We start from the raw sequence: 26,761 nt of genomic DNA, 5'->3' as shown, positions 1-26,761 counted from the left end.
AAAACAAAAAACAAGGTGAGCTTTGACCAAGATGCGTGTGCCCGTTATGCCCCATATATAGATGAGATCAGATTTTAATTGTCATCATAATTAAATCAATAACATGCAGGCCCTAAGTGCATTACCACACATATTTGAGCAGCAACTGGGATTATTCTGAGAGGACTTATTCCTCCTTAAGTTAATTGCATGCTCAGAATGGTTAAAAATTGTGCCCTCGTGACAGACGGAAGAGAGGACAGGGAGAGAGTGTTGTCTGTCTCCCACTGCCTTGCTGTTGGCAGAAGCACAGCCATGACCCCATGGGCCGTTTGGGAGGGCCGCCACGCTCCTGGTCTGTTATGGCTGCAGCGTAGCTGGACTGCTAGTTTGGCACAGACAGGAAGCGAAAGAGCTGTCCCACGTACAAGCGCTTTTTTGCTCGCAGTCTCACCTCTTTACTATTTTTACGATTGCCTCTTTGCGTAATAGAAGAGCACTCATCCAGCGTCGCTCGAAGTCTTGTTTCGCTCTCACTGTTGCGTTCTGCCATGGATTATGTGCTTTTTTACTTTTTGATTTATCAACAAAGAGCTATAAAACTAACAATATCCTGCTTCTGCACCAATTGAATTCTTTTCTTGTACTTACAGAACATCCTAAGAAGGCTTAATGCGTCAGAAGTTTGTCATCGTTTGTGTCCTATCCTGACATCCTGAAAGGAGATGTTGCCACGCCGAACGGAGGGCATGAGATGTGGGTGCTGGGGGCATCCCTCATCTTTTAAAGAGGGGAGACAGCAGCACACTAGCAGGAGGGTTGCGGTTGAGCCTGAGTGACCGCAGCTACCACAGCAGCCCTCTGCCCGGCCCCTCCCGCATAAGCAATCAAATAGTAATACTACATTCACTCTGGCCTGCATACACCCTCCTTGCAACCTCAACTCGCCTGAAAAATGGACGCAGCTCTTTAAGAGCCATCCAAAATAGAAGAACCAGCCCGCCCCCCAGAGAAGTTGGACGACAAGAGAAGCCTCACTGACCACAGCGCCCAGAAGGCCAGAGCAGTCGCCTCAGCCACAGCAGCCAACATCTGCTCTACCATCCGTCATCAAATTTGGAAACACCCTCCAAAGCTAGCACCAGCACTGCGGTCAGGTTAGCATAGCGCCCAACCCTGATGTCCAACCCCACCACCCCCCCCAAACCCCCCCCCACTTGCACGATCTCGCAAGCTTCAATCTTGAGGGGCGGAAGAAATCAGCACACACTCCTCTATCTGCCGTCCCAAGGCGGTTCTACTCACTTGAATACATCCGCCCATCATCATCAACGTTCAGCCCTACCAGAAAAAATGACATCCTCCGAGCCAGCCCATCCCCAAGCCTAGTGCATGGAATCATCCCAGGAGACTGGGTGATTGACAGCGAGCATCGAGGAGTCCGCAGATCTTCTCAACCCCACATGGTACGCACTAAGGAACAAGATGAAGGCCCTAGCTATACATAGTAACACATACTCACACAATGCTACTTAAATAATTGAGGAGAAATAATAGGAAAACTACATTTTTAAAGGACCCTGATGATATCAATCAAAGGTACTACTTGAACAAAATGTTCAGCCAAAGTTAGAATAGTTTTAGTTTCTTTTCACCAGTTCCAAGCTTAAACACAATTAGCTACTGCTTTTGACTGACTCCCCGAGCACACTAGTGCACACAAAAGGTGGGACACACAACTACACCAAATTGAAAGGAATCACCACTTATAATGCTCACATACTTCTATCAATCAGAAACTGAAGCAGTTGTGAGCGGTGGGTTTCCTAATTTTGCCCCGCGACCCCTGTGTCAATCAAATCTGATCTAAACATGACACAGTCCTGATGAAATCCGCAGATGTTTTTTGTTTTTGCCCTACAGTTTTTTGAGAGCCCCGCAAAATCCCTGTCTGCTGTTTGGCCCACTGCAACAATGGGGTTTAGATCATTACTCTGACAACAACACTAATGAGCATGCAGAGCGGCGGAGATGAACCAAAACAGCCTAAAGTCTGCTGAGGGATCGCTTATGGATTACAGTTTTTTTTCTGCTACTGCTGAAGATATTAAATGATTGAAGTACACACCTACACTCTTGTATTGACCCAGGTATTTGAGGAGAAGAACAAGGGTTAAGCACAAAGTGACTGAATGAACTGCATGTAGAAATTTGTTATCTGTACTCTCCACAGGTGGACAGTGGCATGCGGCGTGTCTGGAGATGAGACCATGTGTGGTGGACGCTGAAACCAGTTCATTTTCAATGAGCAGCAGCACCAGCAATTTTTTTTTTTTTTTTTTTTCCCCCCCAGCACTCTGTCTGAGCTATTAAAGAACACGCAAGCCAACGAAGAATCCTGCAGAAATCAGCCCGCCAACTCTGCTAGTTACCGCCTCTGACTTCTCCCCATGCATATTGCAGCCCCTCTCTACCTACTGCCTCTCTATACACCAGCAATGCTAGGTGAGTGAGGTGAGACGTGGGCTTATCCTCATTTGGCTGTGAAAGTAATTTAATTGAGGTAAATATCCACCACCTTTACACCAAACATTTAGTCACGAAACATTAAGCCACAACACCACGGCTATCCCCACCCACACGACCACACCCAGGCACACCGACCCTTTACACAAAATAACTCATCACACATTGGAGGTACCCTACAGTCGTTTCCAACGTATCAGATAACTGCCCCTTATAGTCGTTCGTATGTCTATGTTCATGATTGTATGTATGTATAGGTATGACTTGTCTGTATGTTCACTGCTATTTTTATTTATGTTTGTATGTATGTATGTATTGTATGTAATTGGAAGATAAAGATTAGGATACACTTCTATTATTATTATAAGATACCGACAGTATTATTATTATTATTCTTATTCCGGCCATTCCATACTATTCGTAGGAATTCGCTTCCAGTGGTGGCCTGTGCAGCGCTTGTTCGACGCATTTATTTCTTTATTTATCCACGCACTCCACAGCCGCATGTACGTCAAATGTATTGAAAACAAATATTTGTAAAATCCAGATTCCAACATGTTTTGAATGCAAATATTCTCCTTCAACCACTTTGGTGCGTCTTAGCCTTTTCAAAATATAATTTGACCTGTGCCCAAACATGTTGCTCTCACACAAAAGGTAATTTTATACCCCCCCACCCCAGAAGAGTCCCTCACTCTTTACTCGTCATCCAGCACCACACACAGATCTTTCCCAACCGCGTACATTTCGCTTTCCTATTGCAGTATATATTACCCCATAGTTGTCCACCGACATAGACAGCTACAAATGAATAGAAACACAGACCAACCATACCACTGACACCACAGAGCCTCTACCTACATACAAACCACCCACCAATCAACCAAATCCAGCACAAGCTTTGAAGTTTTAAACAAACACCCCGAAAGAAAAAAAAAAAACTAAAGGGCCATTCGAGAGAGTACCCACCCCGCCCTACAAATGACCACAACTGCAATCCCTCACCTCAAATAACATCCTCCTGAATAAGCACTATACTTATTTAAAGACCTTTTTGAAAAATCAAAGGGTATAATTTTCTCTTCCCAATCTATAGATCCTCTGTTCTAGTCTAGTTTGCGCAATTATCTATTTAATCCTTTACCATATTTGAATATGACCTTTTTCACATATTAAATGATATTTATGATTATATTTCTGGATGAAAGGCACTTTCAATTAAGCAACCTGCCTCTTTCATTGTGAACACACGTCATAGTACATTAGAAAACCTAGATTTAACGAGCCAGACCTTATAACCAGCTTTCGATGTGAGCTGGAATACCAGCTCTTCCCGAACAGCCAAACGAAGTTGAACTCGAGTGCAGTAAGATACAGGCCATAGAACAGTGACTGTTGATTGATGAAGATCTTGGCCAATTGCGGCCTATGCTGCTTCCTCGTATGCATTACTTGCCTCTCCTCTTACCTATCTTAGCCCCTCTCTTCATACAATTGGAAGGACAGATGTAATGAGGAGATACAAGCCGAAGAGGAACTGTAATGACAGTGCAGCGCCATCCGACTGTCCCTGCTCTATTCCAGTACCATTATGAAGGCCGAGCATTTACTATTAGCACACAACTGTAAATGAGATGCCAGCCATCGAAGCTTTGTAATAGATAGTTACTGCGATTGTTTTGATGCACTGAGTTGGTTTGCTAGATTAGTATGTAGCCCTATACAGTGCATTGACTTGGCTACTTCTTGCTAAGTATTTGCTTACCGTCTCGGACCGTATTTATTTAATTTCGTCCCAGGCCTGACTTGATGAAACCAAGGCCCCAGAGTTCTCTTGAAAGTGATTGTACTAAGCTGCCCCGAATAGAAAGAACTAGAGGAATACAAAACAAATCTATATTTTACTGATGCTGACCAGCATGTGGACGGCCAGCCCCCCATTAAATCTGTAATGCCTGGCCCTCCACCTGTTTGACTAGTGTTTTGCTGGGGTTTAATTGCTAATGCTGCTTTGCATGACACTGCAACTGCTTGTAGAAGTAAGAAGTCTATTAGATTTTCTGCCCGTTCAGGTCAGACAGTGTTGTATTTTGATTTTATTCTTTATTCCCCTCCTCGCCTGCGCATCATGAGATCCAAGCCGCTAACGGACTTACAGTCAGCCCTCGCATATGAATGAGTTCCTCTTTCTTAGTTTGTCTTCTCCTTCTCAGTGATTGACTTAAGCATTGCCTCTTCATACAATAGGATGGCCGTTACAAAGACTTAATGCGTGGTCAATACAGATGCATTATGGATTCCAAGATGACTGCATAGCTTGCCTAAACTGACCGCTGTGTTCAGGATTTTCAAATTTGACACCATAATTCATTCTCAAAATACTAACTACATTAGATAGAATCAGAAATCCTTCTATTTGATCCCACGACGCGGGAAATTTACATGTTACAGCAAAGAGCAGAGAGGAGCAGCCAGTAAAGTGGCCGAAGTTACAATTTTAAATAGAATAAAACACAGTAACAATATATAAGAATACATATTTCATCCAGCTTTTTCCTCCGGTGTCAGCAGCATACATAATTGCTTGATATAGACATAGTGCAGCTTAAAAGTGACAGTAAAAGTTGACAAGACCAGGGAAGATGTGCACAGGTCTTTAACGTATACATTCCTCCCAAGGTGTGAGCACATGGTAGACACAGTTCATGTACAGTACCTGTGATTTTACGCGATTGTTTATACAGCTTGCTTGCCATAGATGGCGAATGATCTATTAATTATGTCTATTATGTTTACCAGAACCTGAATACCTGTTGGCAGAGGCATGCCGAATTTTTTAATTGATAACCAAGCTCTATTTTGATGTTTTTGATGCACTCATGGCTACCTAGGTTGCCATATTTACAGATTGAATTATAAATTGTGTGCATGTTTAAAATATTAAGTCATTAATATTGAGTAGAAATGGAACACTTCACAACTGTACATATATAATTACACAATTTATGATACACACACACAGTTCACCTCTCTCTAGCCACTGAGCGACTTCACACTGCTGCAGTTTTCACAATTTCACAGTTTTTCTAACTACAGTTAAATGTAAGAGTCTTTTACTATTATAGTATACTGTTTTTTTTTTTCGGAGCTCACACCGTAATGCAACGTTGCGGTTTGTAAAATTAAATTAAAATAGCCCCAACAATCAAAACGACTCATGGAAGGGAAAAAAAGGAGCGCGAAAGAAAGAAGAGAGACCCTGCCGGAGGAAGCCCAGCCTGCGACCACCCGTTGGAGCCAGGCCACAGAGGCGAGCGCCGACAGTGAGCGCCTGGTGGGCCGGGGTTCGGTTGCCACGGAGCACGCCGTCGCGCTCAGCCAGCAAGAAGCCTACGCCTACGGTGCCTCCAATCCATCCATCCTGGGGGCCCACCACCAATGCGGAAAAACGCATGGGGTCGGTAGATGCCGCCTGTCACATGGCGTGCTGTGACAGGACGCACCTGCAACCCCAGCGTTGCAGACAGTAATGCGTCAGGGACCTCACGCGACCAGACCTCGTCAATGATAACCATTGGTAGTGAGTTGAATCAAGGGGTGGGGGAAAAGAGGAAAAATATGGAAAAACCAGCGCTAAGCCCAAACGGGTAGTGCCGAGGGGGAACTGGAGCCGTCTGGAGGAAGAAGCACCTGGGGCAGACAGTTTGAGGAGGGGCATTGCAACCTGGCTGGGCCCATGCTTCAAACCGAAGCTGCGGTGATGAAGAGCTGATGTCTCATGGCATTTAGGTGCTCAAGGGGCGGACTGACACCATGGTGGACCCGGTGCCCGTCCAGGGAAGGCGAAGCAGTCCGAACTGAAAGAAGCGAAAAGAAGCGATCTTACTTCCGGCGTTTTGTTATCTGGCGAGGAGAGCGACTCCGCGAAAAAGTTGACCAGGCGTACCGACGGACTTGAAGGGTGGCAGCCTCGGCCGTGGCCAGAGGCCAAGCCAGAGGCGTGATGGCCAGAGATAGTCGCGAGAAGTATGGAGAAGCGATCTTTCGCGTCGCGCCCACCAAGGGTGCCTCCTTCTGGGAAAACTCCGGCCACCGCATGGATGGCGAAGCAGGGCAACCATCCAGACCCTTGATGCTACAGCAAGGGTGGAAAACCTGCTGACTTCGACTGAAAACTGAACTGAAAAGGTTATCGGGCGCGTGAGATGGTGCGAAGGAGCCCACTTTGCAAGAACTCCTGAAGCCGACTAATCTGCCCTATATGGGTAAGTTAGAGAGCAGTGAGCTGAGAAGACCCCTGATGGAGGAAGACCATCGTCACTTCTGAGGCCATCACAAATCCCTGTACGCCCAAGCCGAGAGTTGTGCTCCGCGTACTCGGCAGTAAGTCGAAACTCGTACCAGTGAAGGTTGCCTCCGCCAGCGGCGGAGACTTTATACACCAATCCTGTTGTGAATTTTCATGTGCGACCGGATATCGCAGGTGTAGTCGATGGAGGGACGAGGCAAGCGAAGAGAGGGTTGCTGACAGTTCGGGTGACCTGAGGATATCATCGACACACTGCCCTCTTTGCAGATGATGTGGTTCCTGATGGCGTCATCGCGTCTGTGACCTCAGCAGTCACTGCCTTTGATATCGAGTTCACAGCACAGAGCTGTGATGAAGACAGGCTTGGGCATGAGGATCAGACCTCAAAACTGACGGCCATGGCTCCAGCCAGGAACCGTGTCGATTGCATACTCCGGGCTATGGGAATGAGACCCCCTTATCCTAAGTGACGGACGTTCAAGCTACTCGGGGTTCTTGTTGGGAAGTGACACGGAGGACATGGGCGAGAAGATTCGGTCCCCGGAGAATCGGCAGCCAGCGGGGCGGGGTCCCCCCCCCCACCCCGGTGCCGATGGCAATTCGCTTTACCCCCGCCCCGTATGATGTGACAAAAAGAGAGCTGAGCCAGAAGGCAAAGCTCTCGATCTGCTGGTCGATTTTCATCCTACCCTCACCTATGCGCTCATGAAGGCGGGCGTCATGACTGAAGACAGAGATTGTGGCGGAAAAAAAAAAAGTTCTCGGAGGGCTGAGCCTCTCACTTAGAGATAGAGTCGAGACTCTCAGCCATCCCGTGACGGAATCGGAGTAGAGCCGCTGCTTCTTGGTTGAACGCCGGGAGGCCAGTTGAAGGTGGCGTATGAGGTGCGTTCGCGGCATACTAGTAAGGATGCCCACCCTGAAGCGGCATCCCTAGGGAGCGCTGCGTTCCAGGCACGTCACAGCTGGAGCAAGAGACACGGGGAAGACCCAGGAGAATCGGTGGAGAGATGATATTCCTCACTAGCGCCTAAGACGGAACGCCTCAGGCCCTGGATCCCACAGGCGGAGCTGGCCAGATGTGGCCCGCGAGACGGCGAGATTGGGCTGGCTAGGCGTTCCTATTACTGGAGATCAATGGACTGCCCCCCCACGCCGACCCCGAACCCCGGAATATAAGCGCAGACGAGGATGGAGGAGGGATGGATGGATGCGCATGGATGCCCACACTACAAGCATCATAAAAGAAATGTTCTTGTATTAATAATAATATTAAATAATCAGGCCAATTTATACCATTTCAAAAGTTAGTCCCCCCTCCCCCACAACCTCATATAGCGCCGTTACCCAATTTTAAACTCTATATTAGGGGCTACACATCCAAATGTTCCCAGGGCCTTAACTGTCCAAAGAGGCCTTCAGTAATTTATAGATTTTTTTTTTGTTAGTTTTACTTAGGTTTTAATACTCTTTCGTTAGAATCCCAACAGCAATAAATAATCAAAATGCTATGCAAAGATAATAGAAAAACAATCCCGATCTGATGACTGTAATTAGTCCTTCCATTTGGGCCGAATATGAATCAACTGTCTGTGCCAAATAGTTGACCCTACCAACAGTAATAATCATGGGAACAATTGCCTCGTGGTGGGTCCATATTATTTGTGCGTTCTTCCAAAAGCCACTTAATAATTAATAAAAAAAGGTTAAATATTTGAATATGCCCATTGGCTATAAACCTTCCTATCGAGATGTCAGCTGTGGATGTGCGGTTAGAGCACCAAAAGCGTATACTCCTACACCAAAAGCAGCCAACGTTTGACTATAAGCAAGTATAAAGCCGGACAGGGACAATGTAAAGCAAAAGCGAGACTTAAATGAATCATCCAACAAAAATGCCAATATCTCATTATACTTATCGTCTTCCAAGTGCTTGCAAACTGCACAATGAATCTGTGCAAATCTAAAATCAGCCAATATCTGCGATGCCTTGTAGGCTCCCATAAAATAACACTTGAGTCTCTCTTGTTGTCTTCGCCTCCGCCAGACTCCACTCTGTGCTGGACTCCCACGTCCCTGCCTGTCCAACATCCCACTTCTGCCGAGCACGCTCAGTCCGGTCGCTCCCCTACAGCCCAGCCCACACGACGCCAGGGAGCACCCACCTGCACCCATTCCAAGTTAGTACATTAGAGTGTTTATACCGTTTCTTTCTGCCACTCGTCTAGTATTGTTTCATTTGCTCTTATTTTTTTTATGCACATGGTCTTTGTCTGACAAATTGTGCTCTGCTTCCAGTTTCCGTCTGGTCTTCACCCTCAGTCCGAAGTTCCAGCTCCCGTAGTACATAGTCATGGATGCGGACCAACACGCCCGGCCCATTTCCCCGCGACCCTCAGAAGACATAGGATTAACCCCCCTACAGTATCACAACATTGGACCCAGACAAGCCCTAGACACCTTTACCTCCAATGTCCCTTCCTGCTTCATATCCAGGCCAATTCATGTGGGAGAACCACCCCCCCCCACACCACACCCCACCCGACCAGTACACCATGGCCATCTACATCAAGCACAACCAACCTAGCCTGAAGTTAAGAGTTCACTGCCGCAGGAGTCACACTACAAACAGGGTGGGTGGAGGCCCGAGAGATATGCCGAGAGATGTTGAGCATGACGCGCTAAGGCTAACACGTTCAGTGTGTTTTGATTTAACACATTTACACCTGAGCGATGCCTATCCTGTACTCCGTACACACTGATTCCATTGTTCCTTTTGACACACATATGGATACTATTTTGTCTGGCTTTTGCCCCGGATCCTCAGTCACAACCGTCGTTGAAGGAAGGGAGCGAAGGAATTTCCATGAGCAACAGGTTTGTGCAAGTTTATTGCGACCCTCAGCGCAGCCCCGACAATCTGCTGGATTCACCCTTACTTGGACACACAGACCAGTGGATTGACAATATCTGAATCGTTCCTTTTATCTTTTATTAGAATCCCTTCATTATTAACTGCCTGACACCCCAAAGAGTGTTATGCCAAAAAATACACATGTTCGTTGTTAGTTTCCTACCTGTTTTCTCCTCTTCGCTCGACAATGCCTCTGTTCTTGTTGTGCTCTTTCTTAACAACTTTGACTCTTGTTGAAGCGGCAGAGACTTTGACCTGATAATGTGCCCATGTTTACCTGGCAACTCTTTTAGTCTTTTACCTAGCCCATCAAACTGCCCTCACCTGCCCGCCGAGTGTGGACTGTTTGCCATGCTATCGAAAATGCTGGCGAACTTTAGCCCATATCTAACAGGCTTTTACCTTGACTTTCTTATTGACACATGGCCAGACTCTGAACTGAACTTTGATCATGCCCTTCTGTAAATGCTTCTAATGTGTATGTATTACAGGAGCAAGAGAAAGCCCTGAAAGCCAGTGTGCACTGCGCTGTTGCTGCATACCTCCAGACAGTTAAGCCTTTCAGGTGGATTGAAAGAAAGTGAAGCCAAACCCTTTTGTGTGCCCATGGACTCTGCAAGCAACAACACACAAATCCTGCTATTTATTCCTGCCTCTGATGTGACTGCCTTTTTAAATGTACCTACAACCCCGGCCAGCATCAGGTGTAGAGATACCTATTCAAACGTCAAATAGACGGCTGGGCGGACGGGGACTGATATGGAGGAAAATCTAACCCCTATCACAATATTTCGAACCAATTATAATAGAATTGTGATAGTGGTCTGGATTTCACAAAATATTACACAAGAGATTTTGATTATTAATGATAGCACGCTAATGCGGCGTTTAAATGACAAGTGTAAATCAGAAAAGTTAAACTACTGTAATGCAGCCTTAAGACAACACTTCATAATACGATATCCAAAATCTAAACGATTATCTGTTTTTTATGGGCTGTCTGATAGTACAATATCCATATATGGCCCAGCCCTAAAGCTTAAGTTTAAGTTTTGTGCGGTGCTGTATGTGCCTTGATATTTCATGGACTGGGAGCCAGTGACCTTCTGGAGTCTGTGGTTGTCTGGCAACAGCTCCTGGCCGAAAATAGCTTTCAGCGAACAGCCGAAAACACACTTCTTACAATTACGAGATATAACAACCATCAGTAAGCCCCTAGATTAAATAACCAGCTGCCTGGCTCCAGATACGCTAGAAAGAAAAGCGTATTAATCTTCCTCTGCTTACTTTTGGCCAAGTGTCTTCCCAAAATGTCAAACTATTAGTTAAAGAAGTATTTGAAAATAAAGCCAAAAAAGGATTGTCTCAGAAAGCACAGACTCTCTCCAGACCTCCTTGAAAACCTTGTTGGTCATACCACACTAATGTTCTCCTTGGCGCCCACTGCTAAGAATAGGCTCTGATTAATGTTGCTTGATATAGTTATTTTATCTTAGACTGAACCTCCAAACTTAGTGGCCTAGACTCTTAACAGTCTCGCTAAACTTTGCCAAGCCTTAGCTAAGCCCTTAGACCACCTGACAAATACAGTACAGGCTCAAAAGTATGGACACAATTCTCATTCAATGTGAACGAGAATGTCCAAACTTTTGACGGGCCTACTGACATCACCTCTTAATACTGCAGGACTGTAACAAACCGTCCTGCCCTTAAACCCCTACCTCTAGATAATCAGACCATGAAAAAGGTTTCTACACCTGTTTGTAAATGGACTGTGCAAGCCATAATGTGACAGACTCGAGGTAGATCCCACATTTCTATGCCGAAATAATTGTCCCGAAAATGTATATCGCCACCTTGGTTACATGATACTTGGATAGAACACGCTTAAGTGTGTCTTTACCGAAAGACGTGCTCCCTTTCTAAACCAGGCGGATGCGATGACCGCCGAATCTTAGTAGCGTCTATGCTCATTCTTACCTAAAATAACAGACAATGCTCCCTCAGCCTGCCCCAGTCCGCTCACTTGATATACGGTTGCTTACCACAGCAAGCCCAAGTTAAGCTCCCAAAATGGGCGATGGAGTTCTACATTTTAAAACTTAGTTTACAGCCTAACAGCTACACGACAGGATTCCTGTTTGCCTTTTTATGCAATATCTTTGAGCTATATACCCTAACTAGACCAAACCAGAGACCCCAGAAGTTTGAGTAAGTTAAAACTCACAGCGGATGTTTGGTGTGTATGACACGAACACATGCAGCTCGTGTGGTCCACAGCCTTATGTATGCTAGGAACTTTCAATGACCTGCAATGTGTTCTTCCGGGATGCAAAGATGTTCACATACAGACTGCCAAGCATGGGTATTTGCAGAGCTGTAAATCTAATCATGCCCCATGTCTCTGCCAAACTGCTTATACATATATGGCTTAACAAATTAGAAAGTATATAAATATATATATATATATATATAGTATATATATATATTAGATATATATCATATATATATAGATATAATATATACATATATATATAATAATATTTAGTATATATATGTTATATATAATATATATATATATATATAATATATATATAAAACCTGGTATGTTTTGTGTAATCTTTAATTTTCTGCTAACACCAATAGAATTGTTAAGATTCATTTCTATTGTTGCTCAAGGACCAGATAGTTAGATATCTGCTATTGCGGTCTTGATTTAATGTCTTGTGCCATGTGTTTTTTATGTTTGTTTCTCTTGTAGATCGACTGAGCCGCAGACGGCTTGCCCCATGGTGGCAATGCCTATTTTTTGCAGGAATCAAAGCCTTATGGCGGTCCTTATGCCCACCTGACGCGGGGGTGGGACGCGAGAAATCTAATTATGTTTTGTATGTAAGTGTTTTGATCGTGTTGATATCGTAATGCAAATGTTGTGATCGAACGTTGCACTTAAAACTCGGGCGCGGCTTCCTGTAGTATTGCCGATTCGGCTCTGCCTTTTCATGACCCTACGACGCTTCCTTTACTTTTTGCTTCTGCTTCCTGAGAAATGTTATTTTCCCCAAAGGGAGGAGCAGATAAAATTATGCACTTCGTATTTTATAAAGTAATCTAATATTTTAATTATATCAAAATGATTTCCAAGGATTTGTGATTAGGCATACCACACAATATTTATTATTTGAATTTATAGTAATCAAGCCAACACACCCCCCCCCCCCCCCACCCAACACCCACAAAAAAGAGATTGACTCCCCCACTCTTGGCACAGCAGACCGTAACTTGATAAAACTATAAAATAGCTGGCTACAACCCAAAGCCATTTGACACTTGCCCCACACACCACCCCCACCAACCCCACCCCCCTCCATTAAGTCTCAGGCATCGCAACACCCTTGTCGTTTTTGCACATATTTCTAACACTTGTCATAAAGTCTGACCTGATGTTTCTCTTCAATTTACCTTGAAATGTAACATCTCCTTTTGAAAAAAAAAAGACACGCTTCTTGCTTTTGTCGTCCAGTTTTTATTGTTGATGACTTTTTTTCTTCACCACATGTTTAACAACGCTACTTGTCTTCAAGTGGATATCCCCCATACAGCACATGTTTTTTTCCGACCGAGTGCCTCGCAAACAAATGTGGACCTAGAGGAAGGTTTTAATGGAAGAGATGTGGGGGAGCCAATAAACAATTAAAATGCATCTCTAATAATCACGTCTCTGTATTCGCTCATAACAAATGTGCTTATTAATGTCTGACGGCCTCCATTCAAGTCAGCGAAATTAAAGCCCGAGCTGATATATGGTCATATTTTAAATATGCTGCAGATGTTTGAATACATGCCCCAGATATCCATACAATACCATTCACTGTTCATATTTAAAGGCAATACCCCAATAAAGGTGATTTCACACCTAATCTCAAATTCCCGTTTGCGCCGGTTAGTCCGCCGTTAATTTGCTGGCTGCGTGGGAAGGCATGTCAATCCCAAACCAGCACAGCCTGACAGGTGGGTGCGCTCTCCGCTGCTTCCCACACCCTTCGCTTGTTTGCTCCCTGCAGCCACCACCCCCCAACCCAGGATTTTCTGCTGCAGTGGCCGCTCGCTGATTTTGCGTTGCTTTTGTTCTTTTCTGCTTAATCGGTCCATAGACTCTCATCTGTGTGCTGCCTATGTTGAATTGCCACCCAGCAGACTACGCCAAACCCAAAGCTGTTCACCACATCTACCCCTACCCCTCACTCTTGCCCATAGACTCACTTCTCTGACTTCCTGAGCCTCCACATACAACCTAAATCCACACATCAGCAGCATTATCTCAGCGCATCCACGCAGCCCCTCCCAACACATTAGGCCGACCCAGTTCCAAACGCACCACCAAAACACCCCCACATGACCAAATCTCCTGCCTCCTTCCCAGAAGACACCCCACCACGCCGTCACTGGTGAATGCGTGATGTTTTTTTACCTGGATGACTATCGTCAACGTGTCCAATCAAGAGTTACCGGCAGTCTGTATACTTCATGTTTGCTGCTTTTGCGAGCCTAACCCGAACACAACTGAAATGCTACAATGTATGTTTTTACTTTGGCTTCCCAACAAAATGAAATGAAGTGCAGTGTTAAATCACTTAATCATTCTTAAAGTGCTCTTTTGAATAACAAGCTAGAAGATGAGTTAGATAATGCTGACCCTTGTAAGACGATGATTGTGCCCCATAATTAAATTAAGTCAAGCTACTGGCCCTCACTAGAGAGACCGGCTATTGTTGATCATAGGCTTGAATAGAGTTCTTTAGAAGTGAAAAATTTCAGGTCGGAGGAGGAGACCAGGATGAAGTCCTATCTGCGACTGCCGGAGGCCCGAGCATGTGGGCCCCTCTTTTCACCCCCCCCTCTGGGGAACACGTGTACCCCGAGCTGTGCCAAGGTGCAGTTCTCCCCCCCCCCCTTCCATGCTCTCTTCCATCGCCAGCGCACTAACGGTCATTTGTGCTCCTCTGCGTCTCTCCCCCCCAGTCCTCTCGGCGACCCCTGATGCCACGAGCCTTCTGGTCTGTTGCCAGCTCTTCAATGTCTGTGTTTTGGACGGACTCTGAGAGATTACAACAGGTTGATTCAGTTTTGTTAACAAACGATTATCTGTCCCCTGTGCCAACGAACCCTTCCACATTCACATTTGACCAATGGTTGCCACACTTTATGACAACAATATGCTCGTCACATTTTTAAACAAATACTCCAGCCACTGTCTTGTTTGAAACTAGATACTAACCGACTCTGCCTACTCTCTCAGCTCTCTCTTTAAGCACACACGGGGCAGTCTTGTTCTTATTGTGACAAAGTGAATTATACAAAGGAAGCCAGCTTTTAGTGTCTTGTCATCAAGACACGGCCATAGAGTACTGTATTGAAAATTGCTCAAATAAGGGTACACACAACAAAAGCCCTCCCTAACTCTACACCAATCACAAAAAGAATAAGAAAGATGGTAATTGTTGATCCCATTCTCAACACCTCATGTTATGTTCCACACACTCAGTCTCTGTTCAATTTTAAAAAGCTATTTATAAAAAATTCAAAGAAGAAGAACAACGATATGTGGTGCCTTCTTCTAAATTGCTAATGTTATGTGTTTTGTTACTAGTTCTGAATTCTTGTGTTTCACAGCTGGGGCCCGCTGCACATATGACACTTCAGTACTGCCCTACAAAGGTACGTAACAACAGCCCCCCTGTTGAGATAATAAGGGTTTTGTGGTATAGAAGGATAAGCTTGCAATATCTTCATTTATGCTCTCTTTGGCTGATTTTACACCAAAACACTACATACTACACTCTGCCTTTAAACAATCTTTTAAGAAAAGAAGGAATTACATGATCAGTAAGTTCTTAATGCATTATTCAGGATAATGCCCTTGTGCCTCAGCAAAGGGGTGTCAACGGGCCTCCCCACCGATCATATCTCACCACACTGGTACAATATTCTCTCTCAATTAACCGTGATCCAGTCTGTGTACCTATGGTCACTTGTGTTACTGCTTCTGCTGTCAGCTTCTCCTCCACTGCAGCCTCCCTGCTCTTGGATCTTTTTTTTCACCCGAGACGCTCTTCTTTCCAAGTCAAATGAAGTCACATTGCCATAAATAGTCATCTAGCATAGTATGCAGGTTGCTATGTGTGACATCAATGTTTCTTAAAATAAATTTCTACAACCTTTCACTAAAGCTGAATTTTTATTCTCGAAACAGAGAGGTTGTTGGAATTTAATTCATTCTCTTTATGTTACCTGATGTGTGTTTACCCTGTGCTGCAGCTTCTGTGGCAATGCTGGACATAGAGGAGCAGACAGGAAACAGGCAGAAGCCATGACTGAATGATGCTAACTGTACAACACAACAGGAAAGAGTAACTTCCCTGACTGTGGATCACCTGCAGAATACAAACACACACACACAACACCACACACACACACACACACACACACACACACACAACACACACCACACGCACGCACATCACAATTTTTAATGGCAGACACAGCGGCCCACCGTCACACTAATCCTTGTGAACACGGGCAACCAGTTATACAGTACTGTGAAGTAAATATCAATGTATCAAGAAATAAGACAATGTACGATGCATAACCCTGATACAAGTCATGTGAAAATACTAAATGTGGAAGCATTGGTTTATATGAAATCATATTGTGAATAAAATGACATTCAAGAAGAAGGAAACTCATGAGAAATGTCTTACCGATCAACAGAGCAGCCTGCAGCATCATCTCTCCGAGACTGGCATGGTCACCAGGACAGTTGTGGCACACCTTTAACACAAGAAATAGGATGATGGATGGTCGGATTTTAGATGATGGAAATGATAACTACATCATCCAAAATGTATCAGAGATCCTGGTTCATTCACGCCTCTATTACTGTTAGACTTGGTAGCTATCTAAACATCCAGGTTGTTACAATACCAGTCAGCTAAGCTTATACACCATTAGCAAGGCACAACTTGAGAATCGGAAGCTGAATTGACCCTGTCAGGGCGGTTTCTAGCCAATATCACTGGGGGGCCTGCCTGGGGCCAGAGTTTTGTCAGGGGGCACATTCAATCGGGACAAAAGAGACGACAGCAGTGTTCAATAGTATGTTGTCCTTTGCTGCTGAGGCTTCGAAGCAGTGTGTCAAGTAATCGCGGGCGAGAAGCGAAGTTTTGTGAAGCGAGTATCGAGGCTTGCGTTGATGACGTATGTGATGACGTTCGAAGCCGTACCACGTGACTGATTCAGGAACAGGTTCGGGTGGGGTTTGGCGTGCGATCGAAATATAAGGGGGGAGCGAACCGCAATTGAGCCCTCTCATAATCAACACTTTATATAACCCTAGAAGTGTGGGTTGTTGTTGTCGTAGTATGCATTGTTGCTGTTGCGTTTGTATTGGATCATTATGGAGCCAGCCAACTAGCGAAACAATTGTTATGCCACCCCAGCATCATCTTCTGCTGAGCAAGTAAAGATACCAAATCTAATCTGTTGAAAAGATAATGTACATCAACGTGTACATTACACATCCTGGTGGTGCAGCTGCTAGAGCAGGTGTGACCCACATTCAAATGTTTGCTTCAGCGGCCCGGGGTTCGAAACAGAACCTGCTACTAATTTGCTGCAGGTCATTCCCCTTCTCTCTGCTCAATCTTAAACTGCACTATCATTTAAGGCACTCTCTTCTCAATAACACGTAATAACGTCAAATCTTATTTTTAAATAGAACATTATATTCAGTCTTATATGTGTGCGTCAAAGAATTTTCAGGGCAAAGATACTTTAAATCCACTGCAGCCTTGCATGTTTTTTTGCAATATTCCACATTTCGAATTTGAAGCCTGCAAGACGTTCCAAAAAAGTGGGACAGGGGCAATAAAAGACTGGAGAAATTGAGGAATTCTCAAAAAACACCTGTTTGGGACATTCCACAGTTTAACAGGTTAATTGGAAACAGGTGAGTGTCATGATTGGGTATAAAAAGAGCATCCCCGAAAGCTCAGTCGTTCACAAGCAAGGATGGAGTGAGGTTCACCACTTTGTGAATAACTGCGTGAGCCAATAGTCCAACAGTTTAAGAACAACGTTTCTCAACTACAATTGCAAGGAATTTTAGGGATTTCATCATCTACAGTCCATAATATTATCAAAGGATTCAGAGAATCCGGAAGAAATCTCTGCAGTAAGCGGCCAGGCTGAAAAACAACATTGAATGCCTGTGACCTCGATCCCTCAGGCGGCACTGCATTAAAAACCGAGATCATTCTGTAAAGGATATTACCACGTTGGCTCAGGAGGAACACTCGGGAAAACCATTGTCAGTTAAAGCAGTTCATCGCTACATTACAAGTGCAAGTTAAAACTCTACCATATGGCGAAAGCCATATATCACCCAGAAACGCCACCGGTTCTCTGGGCCGAGCTCATCTGAGATGGACTGAAGCAAAGTGGAAAAGTGTGCTGTGGTCTGATGAGTCCACATTCAAATTGTTTTGGAAATCATGGACGTCGTGTCTTCCGGGCCCTAAAGAGGAAAGGACCATCCAGATTGTTATCAGCGCAAAGTAAAAAAAACAGCATCTGTGATGGTATGGGGGTGGGGGTGTGTTAGTGCCCATGGCATGGGTAACTGCAAATGGTGAAGGGCACCATTAATGCTGAAAGGTACATGCAGGTTTTGGAGCACATATGCAGCCATCCAAGCGAAGTCTTTTTCAGGGACGTCCCTGCTTATTTCAGCAAGACAATGCCAAGCCCCATTCTGCCCGTGTTACAACAGCGGGCTTCGTAGTAAAAGGGTGGGACGGTACTAGACTGGCCGCCTGCCGTCCGACCTCTCCCATTGAAATGTGTGCCCATTATGAAGATCAAAATACGACAACAGAGACTACGGACCGTTGAGCAACTGAAGTCGTATATCAAGCAAGAATGGGAAAGAATTCCATCTACAAAGCTTCAACAATTAGTGTCTCCGTTCCGAAAAATTATTGAGTGTATGTGTTAAAAGGAAAGTAATGTAACACAGTGGTAAACATGCCCCTGTCCAGCTTTTTTTGGAACGTGTTGCAGGCATCAAATTCAAAATGAGTGAATATTGCAAAGAAACAAACTTTATCAGTTTGCACCATTAAATATCTTGTCTTTGTAGGGTATTCAATTGAATATAGTTGAAAAGTTGTATTCTGTTTTTATTTACGTTTTAAACAACGTCCCAACTTCATTGGATTGGCGATTGTAACCTTCCCACGTAGATAAAAGCCAATGTTAGTGGGTTTTCTGCCCAGAGGGAAAGGGGCTTTAGTTTACCTTTGTAGTCTAGTATGTCCTCTGTAAAGCCAACATCGATGGGAAACACTGCTGATGCACAGTCCCAACACGCATGTACCAATAAAGAGAAAAACACAGTGGTGTAGAAGATCAACAACAGGCATGCCACCAGTATGATCCCCCTGAAAGAGACAAACAGAAAGGGAGAGTAAGATAAACAAAATAAGTATGGCAGGTATAATAGAAAGCACAAGGATGAAATGGGGACATTTCCCTAATCAGACTGCTTTTAGTACTCATCTCTAACCATCATGGTAACGTGTCCCCAAAACAGAGCTTGTTGCTGCCGAAACCCGGGATTGAACCAGGGACATTTAGATCTTCAGTCTAACGCTCTCCCAACTGAGCTATTTCGGCATAAAAAGCCAAATTATGGTGGCCTTCAGGTGGAAAATATAGTCATGTGGAAAATATAGTCGAGAAGAAATTATCTACTTTTTGTTCAGCAGTATTTTCAATTGGCCATCAAGAGACTGTTGTGCTGTCTCTTAGCTTGTGACCAACTAAACTGCAGTTTACAATGCAGGTATAATAGAAAGCACAAGGATGAAATGGGGACATTTCCCTAATCAGACTGCTTTTAGTACTCATCTCTAACCATCATGTTAACGTGTCCCCAAAACACAGCTTGTTGCTGCCGAAACCCGGGATTGAACCAGGGACATTTAGATCTTCAGTCTAACGCTCTCCCAACTGAGCTATTTCGGCATAAAAAGCCAAATTATGGTGGCCTTCAGGTGGAAAATATGGTCATGTGGAAAATATAGTCGAGAAGAAATTATCTACTTTTTGTTCAGCAGTATTTTCAATTGGCCATCAATGAGACTGTTGTGCTGTCTCTTAGCTTGTGACCAACTAAACTGCAGTTTACAATGCAGGTATAATAGAAAGCACAAGGATGAAATGGGGACATTTCCCTAATCAGACTGCTTTTAGTACTCATCTCTAACCATCATGGTAACGTGTCCCCAAAACAGAGCTTGTTTCTGCCGAAACCAGGGATTGAACCAGGGACATTTAGATCTTCAGTCTAACGCTCTCCCAACTGAGCTATTTCGGCATAAAAAGCCAAATTATGGTGGCCTTCAGGTGGAAAATATAGTCATGTGGAAAATATAGTCGAGAAGAAATTATCTACTTTTTGTTCAGCAGTATTTTCAATTGGCCATCAAGAGACTGTTGTGCTGTCTCTTAGCTTGTGACCAACTAAACTGCAGTTTACAATGCAGGTATAATAGAAAGCACAAGGATGAAATGGGGACATTTCCCTAATCAGACTGCTTTTAGTACTCATCTCTAACCATCATGGTAACGTGTCCCCAAAACAGAGCTTGTTTCTGCCGAAACCCGGGATTGAACCAGGGACATTTAGATCTTCAGTCTAACGCTCTCCCAACTGAGCTATTTCGGCATAAAAAGCCAAATTATGGTGGCCTTCAGGTGGAAAATATAGGTCATGTGGAAAATATAGTCGAGAAGAAATTATCTACTTTTTGTTCAGCAGTATTTTCAATTGGCCATCAAGAGACTGTTGTGCTGTCTCTTAGCTTGTGACCAACTAAACTGCAGTTTACAATGCAGGTATAATAGAAAGCACAAGGATGAAATGGGGACATTTCCCTAATCAGACTGCTTTTAGTACTCATCTCTAACCATCATGGTAACGTGTCCCCAAAACACAGCTTGTTGCTGCCGAAACCCGGGATTGAACCAGGGACATTTAGATCTTCAGTCTAACGCTCTCCCAACTGAGCTATTTCGGCATAAAAAGCCAAATTATGGTGGCCTTCAGGTGGAAAATATAGTCATGTGGAAAATATAGTCGAGAAGAAATTATCTACTTTTTGTTCAGCAGTATTTTCAATTGGCCATCAAGAGACTGTTGTGCTGTCTCTTAGCTTGTGACCAACTAAACTGCAGTTTACAATGCAGGGTATAATAGAAAGCACAAGGATGAAATGGGGACATTTCCCTAATCAGACTGCTTTTAGTACTCATCTCTAACCATCATGGTAACGTGTCCCCAAAACAGAGCTTGTTGCTGCCGAAACCCGGGATTGAACCAGGGACATTTAGATCTTCAGTCTAACGCTCTCCCAACTGAGCTATTTCGGCATAAAAAGCCAAATTATGGTGGCCTTCAGGTGGAAAATATAGTCATGTGGAAAATATAGTCGAGAAGAAATTATCTACTTTTTGTTCAGCAGTATTTTCAATTGGCCATCAAGAGACTGTTGTGCTGTCTCTTAGCTTGTGACCAACTAAACTGCAGTTTACAATGCAGGTATAATAGAAAGCACAAGGATGAAATGGGGACATTTCCCTAATCAGACTGCTTTTAGTACTCATCTCTAACCATCATGGTAACGTGTCCCCAAAACAGAGCTTGTTTCTGCCGAAACCCGGGATTGAACCAGGGACATTTAGATCTTCAGTCTAACGCTCTCCCAACTGAGCTATTTCGGCATAAAAAGCCAAATTATGGTGGCCTTCAGGTGGAAAATATAGTCATGTGGAAAATATAGTCGAGAAGAAATTATCTACTTTTTGTTCAGCAGTATTTTCAATTGGCCATCAAGAGACTGTTGTGCTGTCTCTTAGCTTGTGACCAACTAAACTGCAGTTTACAATGCAGGTATAATAGAAAGCACAAGGATGAAATGGGGACATTTCCCTAATCAGACTGCTTTTAGTACTCATCTCTAACCATCATGGTAACGTGTCCCCAAAACAGAGCTTGTTTCTGCCGAAACCCGGGATTGAACCAGGGACATTTAGATCTTCAGTCTAACGCTCTCCCAACTGAGCTATTTCGGCATAAAAAGCCAAATTATGGTGGCCTTCAGGTGGAAAATATAGTCATGTGGAAAATATAGTCGAGAAGAAATTATCTACTTTTTGTTCAGCAGTATTTTCAATTGGCCATCAAGAGACTGTTGTGCTGTCTCTTAGCTTGTGACCAACTAAACTGCAGTTTACAATGCAGGTATAATAGAAAGCACAAGGATGAAATGGGGACATTTCCCTAATCAGACTGCTTTTAGTACTCATCTCTAACCATCATGGTAACGTGTCCCCAAAACACAGCTTGTTGCTGCCGAAACCCGGGATTGAACCAGGGACATTTAGATCTTCAGTCTAACGCTCTCCCAACTGAGCTATTTCGGCATAAAAAGCCAAATTATGGTGGCCTTCAGGTGGAAAATATAGTCATGTGGAAAATATAGTCGAGAAGAAATTATCTACTTTTTGTTCAGCAGTATTTTCAATTGGCCATCAAGAGACTGTTGTGCTGTCTCTTAGCTTGTGACCAACTAAACTGCAGTTTACAATGCAGGTATAATAGAAAGCACAAGGATGAAATGGGGACATTTCCCTAATCAGACTGCTTTTAGTACTCATCTCTAACCATCATGGTAACGTGTCCCCAAAACAGAGCTTGTTTCTGCCGAAACCCGGGATTGAACCAGGGACATTTAGATCTTCAGTCTAACGCTCTCCCAACTGAGCTATTTCGGCATAAAAAGCCAAATTATGGTGGCCTTCAGGTGGAAAATATAGTCATGTGGAAAATATAGTCGAGAAGAAATTATCTACTTTTTGTTCAGCAGTATTTTCAATTGGCCATCAAGAGGACTGTTGTGCTGTCTCTTAGCTTGTGACCAACTAAACTGCAGTTTACAATGCAGGTATAATAGAAAGCACAAGGATGAAATGGGGACATTTCCCTAATCAGACTGCTTTTAGTACTCATCTCTAACCATCATGGTAACGTGTCCCCAAAACAGAGCTTGTTGCTGCCGAAACCCGGGATTGAACCAGGGACATTTAGATCTTCAGTCTAACGCTCTCCCAACTGAGCTATTTCGGCATAAAAAGCCAAATTATGGTGGCCTTCAGGTGGAAAATATAGGTCATGTGGAAAATATAGTCGAGAAGAAATTATCTACTTTTTGTTCAGCAGTATTTTCAATTGGCCATCAAGAGACTGTTGTGCTGTCTCTTAGCTTGTGACCAACTAAACTGCAGTTTACAATGCAGGTATAATAGAAAGCACAAGGATGAAATGGGGACATTTCCCTAATCAGACTGCTTTTAGTACTCATCTCTAACCATCATGGTAACGTGTCCCCAAAACAGAGCTTGTTTCTGCCGAAACCCGGGATTGAACCAGGGACATTTAGATCTTCAGTCTAACGCTCTCCCAACTGAGCTATTTCGGCATAAAAAGCCAAATTATGGTGGCCTTCAGGTGGAAAATATAGTCATGTGGAAAATATAGTCGAGAAGAAATTATCTACTTTTTGTTCAGCAGTATTTTCAATTGGCCATCAAGAGACTGTTGTGCTGTCTCTTAGCTTGTGACCAACTAAACTGCAGTTTACAATGCAGGTATAATAGAAAGCACAAGGATGAAATGGGGACATTTCCCTAATCAGACTGCTTTTAGTACTCATCTCTAACCATCATGGTAACGTGTCCCCAAAACAGAGCTTGTTTCTGCCGAAACCCGGGATTGAACCAGGGACATTTAGATCTTCAGTCTAACGCTCTCCCAACTGAGCTATTTCGGCATAAAAAGCCAAATTATGGTGGCCTTCAGGTGGAAAATATAGGTCATGTGGAAAATATAGTCGAGAAGAAATTATCTACTTTTTGTTCAGCAGTATTTTCAATTGGCCATCAAGAGGACTGTTGTGCTGTCTCTTAGCTTGTGACCAACTAAACTGCAGTTTACAATGCAGGTATAATAGAAAGCACAAGGATGAAATGGGGACATTTCCCTAATCAGACTGCTTTTAGTACTCATCTCTAACCATCATGTTAACGTGTCCCCAAAACACAGCTTGTTGCTGCCGAAACCCGGGATTGAACCAGGGACATTTAGATCTTCAGTCTAACGCTCTCCCAACTGAGCTATTTCGGCATAAAAAGCCAAATTATGGTGGCCTTCAGGTGGAAAATATAGTCATGTGGAAAATATAGTCGAGAAGAAATTATCTACTTTTTGTTCAGCAGTATTTTCAATTGGCCATCAAGAGGACTGTTGTGCTGTCTCTTAGCTTGTGACCAACTAAACTGCAGTTTACAATGCAGGTATAATAGAAAGCACAAGGATGAAATGGGGACATTTCCCTAATCAGACTGCTTTTAGTACTCATCTCTAACCATCATGTTAACGTGTCCCCAAAACACAGCTTGTTGCTGCCGAAACCCGGGATTGAACCAGGGACATTTAGATCTTCAGTCTAACGCTCTCCCAACTGAGCTATTTCGGCATAAAAAGCCAAATTATGGTGGCCTTCAGGTGGAAAATATAGGTCATGTGGAAAATATAGTCGAGAAGAAATTATCTACTTTTTGTTCAGCAGTATTTTCAATTGGCCATCAATGAGGACTGTTGTGCTGTCTCTTAGCTTGTGACCAACTAAACTGCAGTTTACAATGCAGGTATAATAGAAAGCACAAGGATGAAATGGGGACATTTCCCTAATCAGACTGCTTTTAGTACTCATCTCTAACCATCATGGTAACGTGTCCCCAAAACAGAGCTTGTTTCTGCCGAAACCCGGGATTGAACCAGGGACATTTAGATCTTCAGTCTAACGCTCTCCCAACTGAGCTATTTCGGCATAAAAAGCCAAATTATGGTGGCCTTCAGGTGGAAAATATAGTCATGTGGAAAATATAGTCGAGAAGAAATTATCTACTTTTTGTTCAGCAGTATTTTCAATTGGCCATCAAGAGACTGTTGTGCTGTCTCTTAGCTTGTGACCAACTAAACTGCAGTTTACAATGCAGGTATAATAGAAAGCACAAGGATGAAATGGGGACATTTCCCTAATCAGACTGCTTTTAGTACTCATCTCTAACCATCATGGTAACGTGTCCCCAAAACAGAGCTTGTTTCTGCCGAAACCCGGGATTGAACCAGGGACATTTAGATCTTCAGTCTAACGCTCTCCCAACTGAGCTATTTCGGCATAAAAAGCCAAATTATGGTGGCCTTCAGGTGGAAAATATAGTCATGTGGAAAATATAGTCGAGAAGAAATTATCTACTTTTTGTTCAGCAGTATTTTCAATTGGCCATCAAGAGACTGTTGTGCTGTCTCTTAGCTTGTGACCAACTAAACTGCAGTTTACAATGCAGGTATAATAGAAAGCACAAGGATGAAATGGGGACATTTCCCTAATCAGACTGCTTTTAGTACTCATCTCTAACCATCATGGTAACGTGTCCCCAAAACAGAGCTTGTTTCTGCCGAAACCCGGGATTGAACCAGGGACATTTAGATCTTCAGTCTAACGCTCTCCCAACTGAGCTATTTCGGCATAAAAAGCCAAATTATGGTGGCCTTCAGGTGGAAAATATAGTCATGTGGAAAATATAGTCGAGAAGAAATTATCTACTTTTTGTTCAGCAGTATTTTCAATTGGCCATCAAGAGACTGTTGTGCTGTCTCTTAGCTTGTGACCAACTAAACTGCAGTTTACAATGCAGGTATAATAGAAAGCACAAGGATGAAATGGGGACATTTCCCTAATCAGACTGCTTTTAGTACTCATCTCTAACCATCATGTTAACGTGTCCCCAAAACACAGCTTGTTGCTGCCGAAACCCGGGATTGAACCAGGGACATTTAGATCTTCAGTCTAACGCTCTCCCAACTGAGCTATTTCGGCATAAAAAGCCAAATTATGGTGGCCTTCAGGTGGAAAATATAGTCATGTGGAAAATATAGTCGAGAAGAAATTATCTACTTTTTGTTCAGCAGTATTTTCAATTGGCCATCAAGAGACTGTTGTGCTGTCTCTTAGCTTGTGACCAACTAAACTGCAGTTTACAATGCAGGTATAATAGAAAGCACAAGGATGAAATGGGGACATTTCCCTAATCAGACTGCTTTTAGTACTCATCTCTAACCATCATGGTAACGTGTCCCCAAAACAGAGCTTGTTGCTGCCGAAACCCGGGATTGAACCAGGGACATTTAGATCTTCAGTCTAACGCTCTCCCAACTGAGCTATTTCGGCATAAAAAGCCAAATTATGGTGGCCTTCAGGTGGAAAATATGGTCATGTGGAAAATATAGTCGAGAAGAAATTATCTACTTTTTGTTCAGCAGTATTTTCAATTGGCCATCATGAGGACTGTTGTGCTGTCTCTTAGCTTGTGACCAACTAAACTGCAGTTTACAATGCAGGTATAATAGAAAGCACAAGGATGAAATGGGGACATTTCCCTAATCAGACTGCTTTTAGTACTCATCTCTAACCATCATGGTAACGTGTCCCCAAAACAGAGCTTGTTTCTGCCGAAACCCGGGATTGAACCAGGGACATTTAGATCTTCAGTCTAACGCTCTCCCAACTGAGCTATTTCGGCATAAAAAGCCAAATTATGGTGGCCTTCAGGTGGAAAATATAGTCATGTGGAAAATATAGTCGAGAAGAAATTATCTACTTTTTGTTCAGCAGTATTTTCAATTGGCCATCAAGAGACTGTTGTGCTGTCTCTTAGCTTGTGACCAACTAAACTGCAGTTTACAATGCAGGTATAATAGAAAGCACAAGGATGAAATGGGGACATTTCCCTAATCAGACTGCTTTTAGTACTCATCTCTAACCATCATGGTAACGTGTCCCCAAAAC

General features: G+C 43.6%; 1 protein-coding gene and 20 non-coding genes across 21 annotated transcripts in view; 1 reads left to right on the top strand and 20 right to left on the bottom strand.

Annotated features, from left to right (window-relative positions):
- mfsd4aa (major facilitator superfamily domain containing 4Aa) overlaps positions 1-26,761 on the top strand; it is a 72,786-nt gene that overhangs the window by 19,574 nt on the left and 26,451 nt on the right. The window lies entirely within an intron of this gene.
- On the bottom strand, positions 19,391-19,463 carry trnaf-gaa (transfer RNA phenylalanine (anticodon GAA)). Its single transcript has one exon. It is a non-coding gene; the product is annotated as a tRNA-Phe (tRNA).
- On the bottom strand, positions 19,742-19,814 carry trnaf-gaa (transfer RNA phenylalanine (anticodon GAA)). Its single transcript has one exon. It is a non-coding gene; the product is annotated as a tRNA-Phe (tRNA).
- On the bottom strand, positions 20,445-20,517 carry trnaf-gaa (transfer RNA phenylalanine (anticodon GAA)). The gene has a single exon. It is a non-coding gene; the product is annotated as a tRNA-Phe (tRNA).
- On the bottom strand, positions 20,797-20,869 carry trnaf-gaa (transfer RNA phenylalanine (anticodon GAA)). The gene has a single exon. It is a non-coding gene; the product is annotated as a tRNA-Phe (tRNA).
- Positions 21,149-21,221, bottom strand: trnaf-gaa (transfer RNA phenylalanine (anticodon GAA)). The gene has a single exon. It is a non-coding gene; the product is annotated as a tRNA-Phe (tRNA).
- On the bottom strand, positions 21,500-21,572 carry trnaf-gaa (transfer RNA phenylalanine (anticodon GAA)). The gene has a single exon. It is a non-coding gene; the product is annotated as a tRNA-Phe (tRNA).
- On the bottom strand, positions 21,851-21,923 carry trnaf-gaa (transfer RNA phenylalanine (anticodon GAA)). Its single transcript has one exon. It is a non-coding gene; the product is annotated as a tRNA-Phe (tRNA).
- On the bottom strand, positions 22,202-22,274 carry trnaf-gaa (transfer RNA phenylalanine (anticodon GAA)). The gene has a single exon. It is a non-coding gene; the product is annotated as a tRNA-Phe (tRNA).
- Positions 22,553-22,625, bottom strand: trnaf-gaa (transfer RNA phenylalanine (anticodon GAA)). The gene has a single exon. It is a non-coding gene; the product is annotated as a tRNA-Phe (tRNA).
- trnaf-gaa (transfer RNA phenylalanine (anticodon GAA)) lies at positions 22,905-22,977 on the bottom strand. The gene has a single exon. It is a non-coding gene; the product is annotated as a tRNA-Phe (tRNA).
- Positions 23,257-23,329, bottom strand: trnaf-gaa (transfer RNA phenylalanine (anticodon GAA)). The gene has a single exon. It is a non-coding gene; the product is annotated as a tRNA-Phe (tRNA).
- trnaf-gaa (transfer RNA phenylalanine (anticodon GAA)) lies at positions 23,608-23,680 on the bottom strand. The gene has a single exon. It is a non-coding gene; the product is annotated as a tRNA-Phe (tRNA).
- Positions 23,961-24,033, bottom strand: trnaf-gaa (transfer RNA phenylalanine (anticodon GAA)). The gene has a single exon. It is a non-coding gene; the product is annotated as a tRNA-Phe (tRNA).
- trnaf-gaa (transfer RNA phenylalanine (anticodon GAA)) lies at positions 24,313-24,385 on the bottom strand. The gene has a single exon. It is a non-coding gene; the product is annotated as a tRNA-Phe (tRNA).
- trnaf-gaa (transfer RNA phenylalanine (anticodon GAA)) lies at positions 24,667-24,739 on the bottom strand. The gene has a single exon. It is a non-coding gene; the product is annotated as a tRNA-Phe (tRNA).
- Positions 25,018-25,090, bottom strand: trnaf-gaa (transfer RNA phenylalanine (anticodon GAA)). Its single transcript has one exon. It is a non-coding gene; the product is annotated as a tRNA-Phe (tRNA).
- On the bottom strand, positions 25,369-25,441 carry trnaf-gaa (transfer RNA phenylalanine (anticodon GAA)). Its single transcript has one exon. It is a non-coding gene; the product is annotated as a tRNA-Phe (tRNA).
- trnaf-gaa (transfer RNA phenylalanine (anticodon GAA)) lies at positions 25,720-25,792 on the bottom strand. Its single transcript has one exon. It is a non-coding gene; the product is annotated as a tRNA-Phe (tRNA).
- trnaf-gaa (transfer RNA phenylalanine (anticodon GAA)) lies at positions 26,071-26,143 on the bottom strand. The gene has a single exon. It is a non-coding gene; the product is annotated as a tRNA-Phe (tRNA).
- Positions 26,423-26,495, bottom strand: trnaf-gaa (transfer RNA phenylalanine (anticodon GAA)). The gene has a single exon. It is a non-coding gene; the product is annotated as a tRNA-Phe (tRNA).

The sequence above is a fragment of the Cottoperca gobio genome, chromosome 5 (assembly GCF_900634415.1).
Source record: "Cottoperca gobio chromosome 5, fCotGob3.1, whole genome shotgun sequence".
NCBI lineage: Eukaryota > Metazoa > Chordata > Actinopteri > Perciformes > Bovichtidae > Cottoperca > Cottoperca gobio.
This window is presented reverse-complemented; position numbering and strand designations above follow the sequence as displayed.